The sequence below is a fragment of the Lepisosteus platostomus genome, unplaced genomic scaffold (genome assembly GCF_059453375.1).
Source record: "Lepisosteus platostomus isolate fLepPlt1 unplaced genomic scaffold, fLepPlt1.hap1 Scaffold_80_H1, whole genome shotgun sequence".
NCBI classification, from domain to species: Eukaryota; Metazoa; Chordata; class Actinopteri; order Semionotiformes; family Lepisosteidae; genus Lepisosteus; species Lepisosteus platostomus.
In genome coordinates this window covers 200,108-209,792 of record NW_028291692.1, presented here as the reverse complement: position 1 = coordinate 209,792, position 9,685 = coordinate 200,108, and the positions used below count along the sequence as shown (strand labels likewise).

The 9,685-nt window shown below is 49.3% G+C and overlaps 3 non-coding genes across 3 annotated transcripts; 2 read left to right on the top strand and 1 right to left on the bottom strand.

The window, feature by feature from the left end:
- Positions 1 to 767: 767 nt before the first annotated feature.
- Positions 768 to 839, bottom strand: trnah-gug (transfer RNA histidin (anticodon GUG)). The gene has a single exon. It is a non-coding gene; the product is annotated as a tRNA-His (tRNA).
- Positions 840 to 3,529: 2,690 nt separating this feature from the next.
- trnav-aac (transfer RNA valine (anticodon AAC)) lies at positions 3,530 to 3,602 on the top strand. The gene has a single exon. It is a non-coding gene; the product is annotated as a tRNA-Val (tRNA).
- Positions 3,603 to 4,449: 847 nt separating this feature from the next.
- trnae-uuc (transfer RNA glutamic acid (anticodon UUC)) lies at positions 4,450 to 4,521 on the top strand. Its single transcript has one exon. It is a non-coding gene; the product is annotated as a tRNA-Glu (tRNA).
- The last annotated feature ends 5,164 nt before the right edge of the window (positions 4,522 to 9,685 follow it).

Below are 9,685 nucleotides of genomic sequence, written 5' to 3'. Positions count from 1 at the left end.
GGGTTTCGGTGTTTTGTTTCATCGCGCCCTTTGTTCCTCTCTCCAGCGCCCCCTGCCTAAAGTGACGTGTCCCTTTCTCAGCCCGAAACGCAAGCGAGACACCAGCAGCAATCCCTGCAGGTTTCCGTGGTGTAGCGGCTATCACGTTTGCCTAACACGTGAAAGGTCCCCGGTTCGAGACCGGGCGGAAACAGCCTCGTTTTGCACGCTCCTGTACTTCACAGAGGTATTGAGCGACCGGTCATTTGTTCCCAATGTATTTCCGGTGCCTTCATGCACTCTTGTACCAAACGCACGTTCCTTCTGTATGCGGAGCCGATCATTTGCAATTGGGCTGTGCCGACAGATCAGGACGAGCTCTGTCGGCTCAAAAGCAGCGCAGGACCTGCAAGAACAACAGAAAGATTAGCATCCAGCGGGGGCTTCTTAGTGAGCCCAAGATCTCATCAAGAATCGGCTCCAGCAACAGGGCTGGGCGCATTGTTCCATTCTCCAACCACTCTCGGTGTAAACAAGTCCCTCCTGGTCTCTGCTTGAATTGCACTTTCCTGCGTTTGCTTTGGTGTAACTGGCTTCCCCTGCATGGGCGAATGTGAAGAAGATCCTTAGTAAGTCATTGAAGAAACCCGAGAAGAGGTCGGAGTGGTCTCTGTCGTTCATCAACGATCCAGTCAGGCAGTACTCCTCTGTAAAGCGCCGTTCGTTCACATCAATTGGCTTTTTTTTGCCTTCATTCGTGCAAGTAGTAAAAGCAGACGCCCCTATTCTGCCGTGACCCGGATTCGAACCGGGGTTGTTGCGGCCACAACGCAAAGTACTGACCACTATACGATCACGGCGAGTTACCGATACACACGTGGCAGGGCGGAAAAGGCTGTGCTCTCTTCGTGTGACATAATTCGGGAAAGTCCTGACGTTGCATTTCAACTGAGCCCCAGTATACATCGACCCTTCGACACTCTGAGTGACAACTCTCTTGCGTGTTTTCTCATATTTATGTAGTTTGCTTGCATGATGCCCGGAACAGCAGGGTTGTGCACTCCCATATGGTCTAGCGGTTAGGATTCCTGGTTTTCGCCCGGGTTCGACTCCCGGTATGGGAACGTGTCAATTTTGCCTCCTGCTTTCCAAAAGATCAGCACTGTGTACGAAGGAGCCGCATTAAAACTACTCAACGTGCAAAACGTGCGAGAAGAGGGGGCGCTTGTTTCCAGCCGAAACTTCTCGCGTGTGAGACGAGCTGACCATCGCTGCAGGAGGTGGGAGGGTCACACTGGTAGACAGGGCTGACCTTCGGCAATAGGATTTATACTCTCCAAGATGATATTTGCACTTTCTGGAGAGGCGATTTTCTCCACTTCAGTAGCCCGATTTCGTCGATTGCGTGGAGAGGGCTGTAGAATGTGGCGCCGTCTTTCCTGCTCCGTCCATGACAGGCGTGCTGGTCTCTGGAGAGAGAGCACGGTCCATCAGCGCACCCCAATAAAGGCACTGGAAGCAGCTGAATCGCATTGGCGAAGCTCAGCGCTGGGCCGCTGGGCACATCTGACCACAGTTTCCGTAGTGTAGTGGTTATCACGTTCGCCTCACACGCGAAAGATCCCTGGATCGAAACCGGGCGGAAACAGACCAGACTTCTTCTGTCGCCACGCACAAAAGGGGATTGGGGATTCGCCTAGTGCTGTGATCGAACAGACCCACTCACCTCTTAGTGTGGCGGGATCTGCACAGTGCATGTCGCAGCGCATCCTGCTTTCACTTCAATGCGCGTCCTGATGTACCCCGGTCTCCCGCGTGACAGGTGGGGACAGGTGACAGGTCCACGTGACAGGTCCTATACTAACGAGGAAGACATCACTCTCTCCGACCCCCGGCATCGTGTCCCGACCCACCGTGCTGGAAGCCGACTCGTGCTGTGATTCCTTTACGGAGCAGAAATGACAACCGAGGAGCCGAGAGATCATTTCAGCATTTCGCGTCTGAACGGAAAACACAAACGACCAACTCGGAATGATTTGCCTTTGACGCTTATCAAAGCGTTCTTTGTGCATCGAACAGACCCACTCACCTCTTAGTGTGGCGGGATCTGCACAGTGCATGTCGCAGCGCTCCCTGCTTTCACTTCAATGTGCTTCCTGATGTCGAGTCGTGTGCCGTGCGGAGGCTCTGAAAGCGAGAGCAATGAAAAGGTGCACGACGCTGTGTTAGAAAACAGAGAAGTGAAAGGCAGTCCTTTCTCTAAGGAGGTAAAAGAAAAGCTACTCCCCGTCAGGGAATTGAACCCGGTCTCCCGCGTGACATGCGGGGATACTTGCCACTATACTAACGAGGAAGACATCACACGCTCCGACCCCCGGCATCGTGTCCCGACCCAGCGTGCTGGAAGGCGACGCGTGCTGTGATTCCTTTACGGAGCAGAAATGACAACCGAGGAGCCGAGAGATCATTTCAGCATTTCGCGTCTGAACGGAAAACACAAACGACCAACTCGGAATGACTTGCTTTGGACGCTTTTCAAAGCGTTCTTTGTGCACGATAAACTGCGCCGCCTAGCAGATACAAATGGGTTGTACAACTTTGAAGTAGCAAATGGAAGAGGGCTAAGCCTCCTCTCTTTTAGCCCAGGTTCGATCTCTCTCCCAGAATCACCAGGGCGCACGCACACACACACACCCGTGCCGTTGAAGTACTCTGCTTCATTTCTAAGGGCAACTCAACATTCACTCCTACCCCGAGTGCAGAAAAGACAGCGTCTGCAGCAACAGCAGCTCAGGTCTCTGCACAGGAGCTAAGCTGCCCCCATCTCCTCTGCTCTGCGGCTCCTACGGAGTGGAGTCCTGCCTGGAGCCGTGTTTGCAGGCGGCGGCTCCCCACACCCTGTCTGTGCGTCGTGTCCAAGAGCTCCTGGGAGGAAGAGAGAGCCCTCCGACTCGGGGGCTTTTCCACGGTCTGTGTGAGGAGGGGCGGGTGTGTCCAGCAGCTTATCGAGCGGAAGCCTGGGGCGGCGGAGAGCTGTGATCGTGCAGACCTTGAGGTGTCACCTCTTTGTCTGCTTTCCCGCCCTCCCTCCGCCCAAGCTCTGCTCCAAAGTAGCCCGGCAACCCCTCACACCTGCACGTGTCACAACCTAAGGTGTGGTCATGAGACACCCATGGGGTGTTGTTCTGTTCTTGCTAATTGTTTCCTGCCCGTCGCAGGCAGGAGTCCATGCGAGGAAGATGCGCTGGACAGAGCTCAGAGGGCGCACCTGGGTGGCTTTCCTTCTGAGTGACGTTCCTGCAACACTCTCCCGCTACTCTTGGTGCGCTCATGCCGCAACACAGGAAGGCTGGAGCAGGTGGCTGTGGGCTCTGTGCACCGCCGAAATAGCTCAGCTGGGAGAGCGTTAGACTGAAGATCTAAAGATCCCGGGTTTCGGTGTTTTGTTTCATCGCGCCCTTTGTTCCTCTCTCCAGCGCCCCCTGCCTAAAGTGACGCGTCCCTTTCTCAGCCCGAAACGCAAGCGAGACACCAGCAGCAGTCCCTGCAGGTTTCCGTGGTGTAGCGGCTATCACGTTCGCCTAACACGCGAAAGGTCCCCGGTTCGAGACCGGGCGGAAACAGCCTCGTTTTGCACGCCCCTGTACTTCACAGAGGTATTGAGCGACCGGTCATTTGTTCCCAATGTATTTCCGGTGCCTTCATGCACTCTTGTACCAAACGCACGTTCCTTCTGTATGCGGAGCCGATCATTTGCAATTGGGCTGTTCCGACAGATCAGGACGAGCTCTGTCGGCTCAAAAGCAGCGCAGGACCTGCAAGAACAACAGAAAGATTAGCATCCAGCGGGGGCTTCTTAGTGAGCCCAAGATCTCATCAAGAATCGGCTCCAGCAACAGGGCTGGGCGCATTGTTCCATTCTCCGACCACTCTCGGTGTAAACAAGTCCCTCCTGGTCTCTGCTTGAATTGCACTTTCCTGCGTTTGCTTTGGTGTAACTGGCTTCCCCTGCATGGGCGAATGTGAAGAAGATCCTTAGTAAGTCATTGAAGAAACCCGAGAAGAGGTCGGAGTGGTCTCTGTCGTTCATCAACGATCCAGTCAGGCAGTACTCCTCTGTAAAGCGCCGTTCGTTCACATCAATTGGCTTTTTTTTGCCTTCATTCGTGCAAGTAGTAAAAGCAGACGCCCCTATTCTGCCGTGACCCAGATTCGAACCGGGGTTGTTGCGGCCACAACGCAAAGTACTGACCACTATACGATCACGGCGAGTTACCGATACACACGTGGCAGGGCGGAAAAGGCTGTGCTCTCTTCGTGTGACATAATTCGGGAAAGTCCTGACGTTGCATTTCAACTGAGCCCCACTATACATCGACCCTTCGACACTCTGAGTGACAACTCTCTTGCGTGTTTTCTCATATTTATGTAGTTTGCTTGCATGATGCCCGGAACAGCAGGGTTGTGCACTCCCATATGGTCTAGCGGTTAGGATTCCTGGTTTTCACCCAGGCGGCCCGGGTTCGACTCCCGGTATGGGAACGTGTCAATTTTGCCTCCTGCTTTCCAAAAGATCAGCACTGTGTACGAAGGAGCCGCATTAAAACTACTCAACGTGCAAAACGTGCGAGAAGAGGGGGCGCTTGTTTCCAGCCGAAACTTCTCGCGTGTGAGACGAGCTGACCATCGCTGCAGGAGGTGGGAGGGTCACTCTGGTAGACAGGGCTGACCTTCGGCAATAGGATTTATACTCTCCAAGATGATATTTGCACTTTCTGGAGAGGCGATTTTCTCCACTTCAGTAGCCCGATTTCGTCGATTGCGTGGAGAGGGCTGTAGAATGTGGCGCCGTCTTTCCTGCTCCGTCCATGACAGGCGTGCTGGTCTCTGGAGAGAGAGCACGGTCCATCAGCGCACCCCAATAAAGGCACTGGAAGCAGCTGAATCGCATTGGCGAAGCTCAGCGCTGGGCCGCTGGGCACATCTGACCACAGTTTCCGTAGTGTAGTGGTTATCACGTTCGCCTCACACGCGAAAGATAACCGGATCGAAACCGGGCGGAAACAGACCAGACTTCTTCTGTCGCCACGCACAAAAGGGGATTGGGGATTCGCCTAGTGCTGTTATCGAACAGACCCACTCACCTCTTAGTGTGGCGGGATCTGCACAGTGCATGTCGCAGCGCATCCTGCTTTCACTTCAATGCGCGTCCTGATGTACCCCGGTCTCCCGCGTGACAGGTGGGGACAGGTGACAGGTCCTATACTAACGAGGAAGACATCACTCTCTCCGACCCCCGGCATCGTGTCCCGACCCACCGTGCTGGAAGCCGACTCGTGCTGTGATTCCTTTACGGAGCAGAAATGACAACCGAGGAGCCGAGAGATCATTTCAGCATTTCGCGTCTGAACGGAAAACACAAACGACCAACTCGGAATGATTTGCCTTTGACGCTTATCAAAGCGTTCTTTGTGCATCGAACAGACCCACTCACCTCTTAGTGTGGCGGGATCTGCACAGTGCATGTCGCAGCGCTCCCTGCTTTCACTTCAATGTGCTTCCTGATGTCGAGTCGTGTGCCGTGCGGAGGCTCTGAAAGCGAGAGCAATGAAAAGGTGCACGACACTGTGAAATAAACATTAATAAACGCATATATAACGTCGAAAACACATCTAACACTAGGAGTATACAGCACTCTGCACAGTGTACGAAGTAAATTATTTTCGCAGTAATTAATTATATTTACTATATTTATTATACACGTGTAAATTAATTACTGCGAAAATAATTTACTTCGTACACTGTGCAGAGTGCCGTATAGTCGCCCATATGTTGATTGTTGATTGATTGTATACAATGTATAATTTGAAATACATATGTTTCAGGTGTGAATGTGTATTTTCAGAATACATTTCTAAATCTAATCATTGGCTTGGTTTACTTGTTTCTACACCTATAAAATCTATCTTTGATGTATAATAGACCTCTACCCATATACGTATAATAGACCTCTAAAGTTATACGTATAATAGACCTCTAACCATATACGTATAATAGACCTCTAAAGTTATACGTATAATAGACCTCTAACCATATACGTATAATAGTCCTCTAAAGTTATCCGTATAATAGACCTCTAAAGTTATCCGGAACTCCAACCATATATGTATAATAGTCCTCTAAATTTATCCGTATAATAGAACTCCAACCATTTATGTATAATGAACGTCTAAACATAGACGTATAATTGACGTATAACTTTAGACGTATATTAGAATTTCATTCTAGACGAATTGTAGACCACATTTAGACGTATAAGGTATGCGTTTAATAGACGTATATTATACGTCTTTTGCCCACTGGGTGGGCTCCAGATGCACATGGAAGCAATCAAGTGTTTCATCCGAGCTGTTTCAAAGACTGCCCAAGAGCTTTCCTTTCAGAGGCGCAACGATTAATGATGGGGGTGCACCCTTCAATGCGCCTTACGACTCTAGGGAGTGATTGAGACGATTCGTAGCGTGTGCTCATTTCTCTCTATTCCCCGTGTTGCAGTGGTAGGATGACGTAAATTACTGCTTCGACACTCCGTGTTAGATTATAGGAGGAATGCGGCGGCAGCGAGCTCGCTTTTGTCATGGCCGAGTGGTTAAGGCGATGGACTCGAAATGCGTTGGGGCTTCCCCGCGCAGGTTCGGAACTTGCGGACTCCGGCGTCTGCCGCACGTCGCCTTGTGCCTGCGCGGCAAAGGCAAAGTGCCGCTTCTCCTTTCCCGGTACTATAAAAATGCTAAATCGCTTGGACCCGCTGCCATGGAAAGCAGTTCTTCAGATTACCACACATTCTGCGTTCGCACCTCTGGTGCTCTACTTATGCCTTTGAAAACCTAATGAATAAAGCTGAAAGAACCGACACGATATGTAGGTGCTCGTAAAGCACGCATTAAAGAACTGTTAACAGCAAGGGTTTCAGTGGGTTAACTGAGGAGAAGGCGTGATCGCTAATTGTTGACTTTTTATTTGGTGTTCGAAACACTCTTACTGTGCATGATGTGCAACAAATGTAGCCACAGAAATTGCATCACGCTTTCATGTATGCTATTGCAGACACCAACGTTGCCTAGATAGAAAACCGAAATAGCCGTGGGTTTGCTTGTTGGTCTGAAGGATCTCTCTTCGAATCTCTATCACTTGTCAATGGAAGTAAAAGGCGCTGCAATCTCATACGTTCAGAATCAAACCCGCAGCTGTTGTTCGACTTTATTTCTTGACTAATTACAACTGAGTGTCGCATGAGCAGTTACGTAAACTTGTCTGGTATATTTGAACACAAATGCCGTTCTTCAATTAAAACTAACAGTACATTGTCAGGGACATTCAGTTCTATACAAACAAGAGACAGACAAGAGAATATTTCTACCTTTCATGTGGACTACGTGTTGACTTACTGATCTGAATAATTGAAAAGTTCGGGTTCATAGCCGATGCAGTGCGTGCTAATTAGAACAACAGCAACGCTGAGCTCTCAGCACCGTACTGAGCCCAGGTGTTTTTCTAAAGCTGTCAGGTGCAGTTCATTTACATGAAGGAAATCTCTTACTGGGTACGATTACAATACAGTACAATTAATAGATTACAATACTTAGGGAGTAGCCTGATGCGTTTAAAAACGACCCGAGCCAGGCAGAAGTCGAACCTACAATCTCCTGATCCGTAGTCAGACGTGTTATCCATTGCACCACTGACCCTGGTGCAACACTGCAGGACTGCAACCCGGTGAGCTCAGCACTGCAACTAGTAAAATACCCCCGGTCCATTCTTTTCCAAAAGTGAGAAACACCTGTTTTCTACATTTTGTCTGTTTTAAAACCATATCTCTTTAAACCAAACCAAGAGTTTGTCTTTTGCTCTGATATTCTGATTCATTTCGATTTCAAAGAAAAAAAAAACTACCTTCCAAAGCATCATAAAATTGTCCCTTCTTCCAGACTCTACTTCTCTCTTGTAGTAGTACAGCAGACCTTTCCAGGTGAGCAGATCACAGAGTCCGAAATGAGCTTCCTCCATCAAGCAAAGTACCTGAACATGACTCTGTCATCATAAAAGCGCCCCTGTAATAAAGAAATTCAATCTGAAATCAAGAGGGCAGTTGCCTACTGAAATACAAGAAGTCATCAATTTTAACCTAGCAACACATTAAAGGCTGCATCTATACAAGTACGATTCTAGAAATGCTCACCAGATTACGTTTTAAGAAGGAACTGCGCCTCAGGTTCTGCCGAGATCTTAACTCGGATGGCAGGATTCAGAGTTCGGAGTGCGGACTGATTGCGCACGGAGGGTCCATATACTGTGGATCCCTCAGTGATCTTCCGCGTATTCAAACCGCCAGCGTGTGACTCCCCTGTCCCCGTGACCTCAGTGCTCTGCTCTCTCCTCTGTGCAGCCGAGCCCGATTCACGGTAAAGTGAAAAAAAAATATGCCCTCAACGTGAGATTTACTCTGGAGCGAGGATAGATGTTACCTTTTTATCATTGAACAGGATGTATGTGATGTGGCGACTAGGTTCAATTTTGTATCCTCTTTAAAAGATTAAGGACTGGGGTGAGCGTGATTTACCACCCTTTCAGCTAAGAACCCGACGTGCGCACCGTTTAAGCTGCATAGACTCGGTCGTTTAACTCTTCTCCATTAGCAGGGTTAAGGTTAAAGAAAAAAAACATTGCTGACTTCTTTTTTTTTTGCCAGCTGCTAGCGCTGATTAGCAAGGTTTGTATTTCATGTTTTGCAAGTTGCATCCATTTTAAGAAAAACAAGTCGTGTTAAAGACAGGAAATGAATACTTGCATTTAATTAAGTCTAGCCGTAGGCGGTTATCCACTGGGATTCAGACCCAGGGTCTCCTGTTTACTAGACGGGCGCTTTAACCAACTAAGCCACAGCGCCCCGGGAGTGCTGTCCTTTTGCAGCCACTTGGACACACCACTCAGACACATCTGCATTCGGTGTGTGCTCCGCCTGCTCGCTGAGCAAGTTGCCACCTTTACATACAATAGCAACATCGACACCAAGAGAAAGGATGACAAATGGCTTTTATCTGGAACTTTTCATGTCCAAGGAGCTCAATGTGCTTTCTGTGTACAACAGGGCCACTGAACTCCACGCTGGCCACTGAACCACAGCAGTGGCTTGCTGGCTTGACATCTCCCAAGGAAAATGTTGAAATCGCATGTGGAACAGGAAAATGACCCTCGAGTACGAGGGAAAAAAAAGAAAAAGATCATCTGGAGCGCGCCAACCCAGTTGGGACAGCCCAGTTTTGTTGACGAGGTGGCCGAGTGGTTAAGGCGATGGATTGCTAGTCCATTGTGCTTTGCACGCATGGGTTCAAATCCCATCCTTGTTGGTTTCCATGTCTGTTTCCATTCTGTTTTTGATCCCTATTGCTCAATGCACAGTGAAAGCATTGCATACATGTGTCTGACAATGAGAAATGGGCCCCTGAGACAGTCATTTGCCTGTTTCACAAATGATCGTATTTTACTAGAGATTCTGTTTGGGATTCAGATGTGCATTCGGACAGCAATCCCTTTCAAGAAATGATACGTTCTGGATGAGGTCAAAGGTGCATCATTTGGACACTTTGTGGGCTTGAAATACAAAGAAAATCATGTTCTATGGTACAAGATAAATACAAAACTTAAG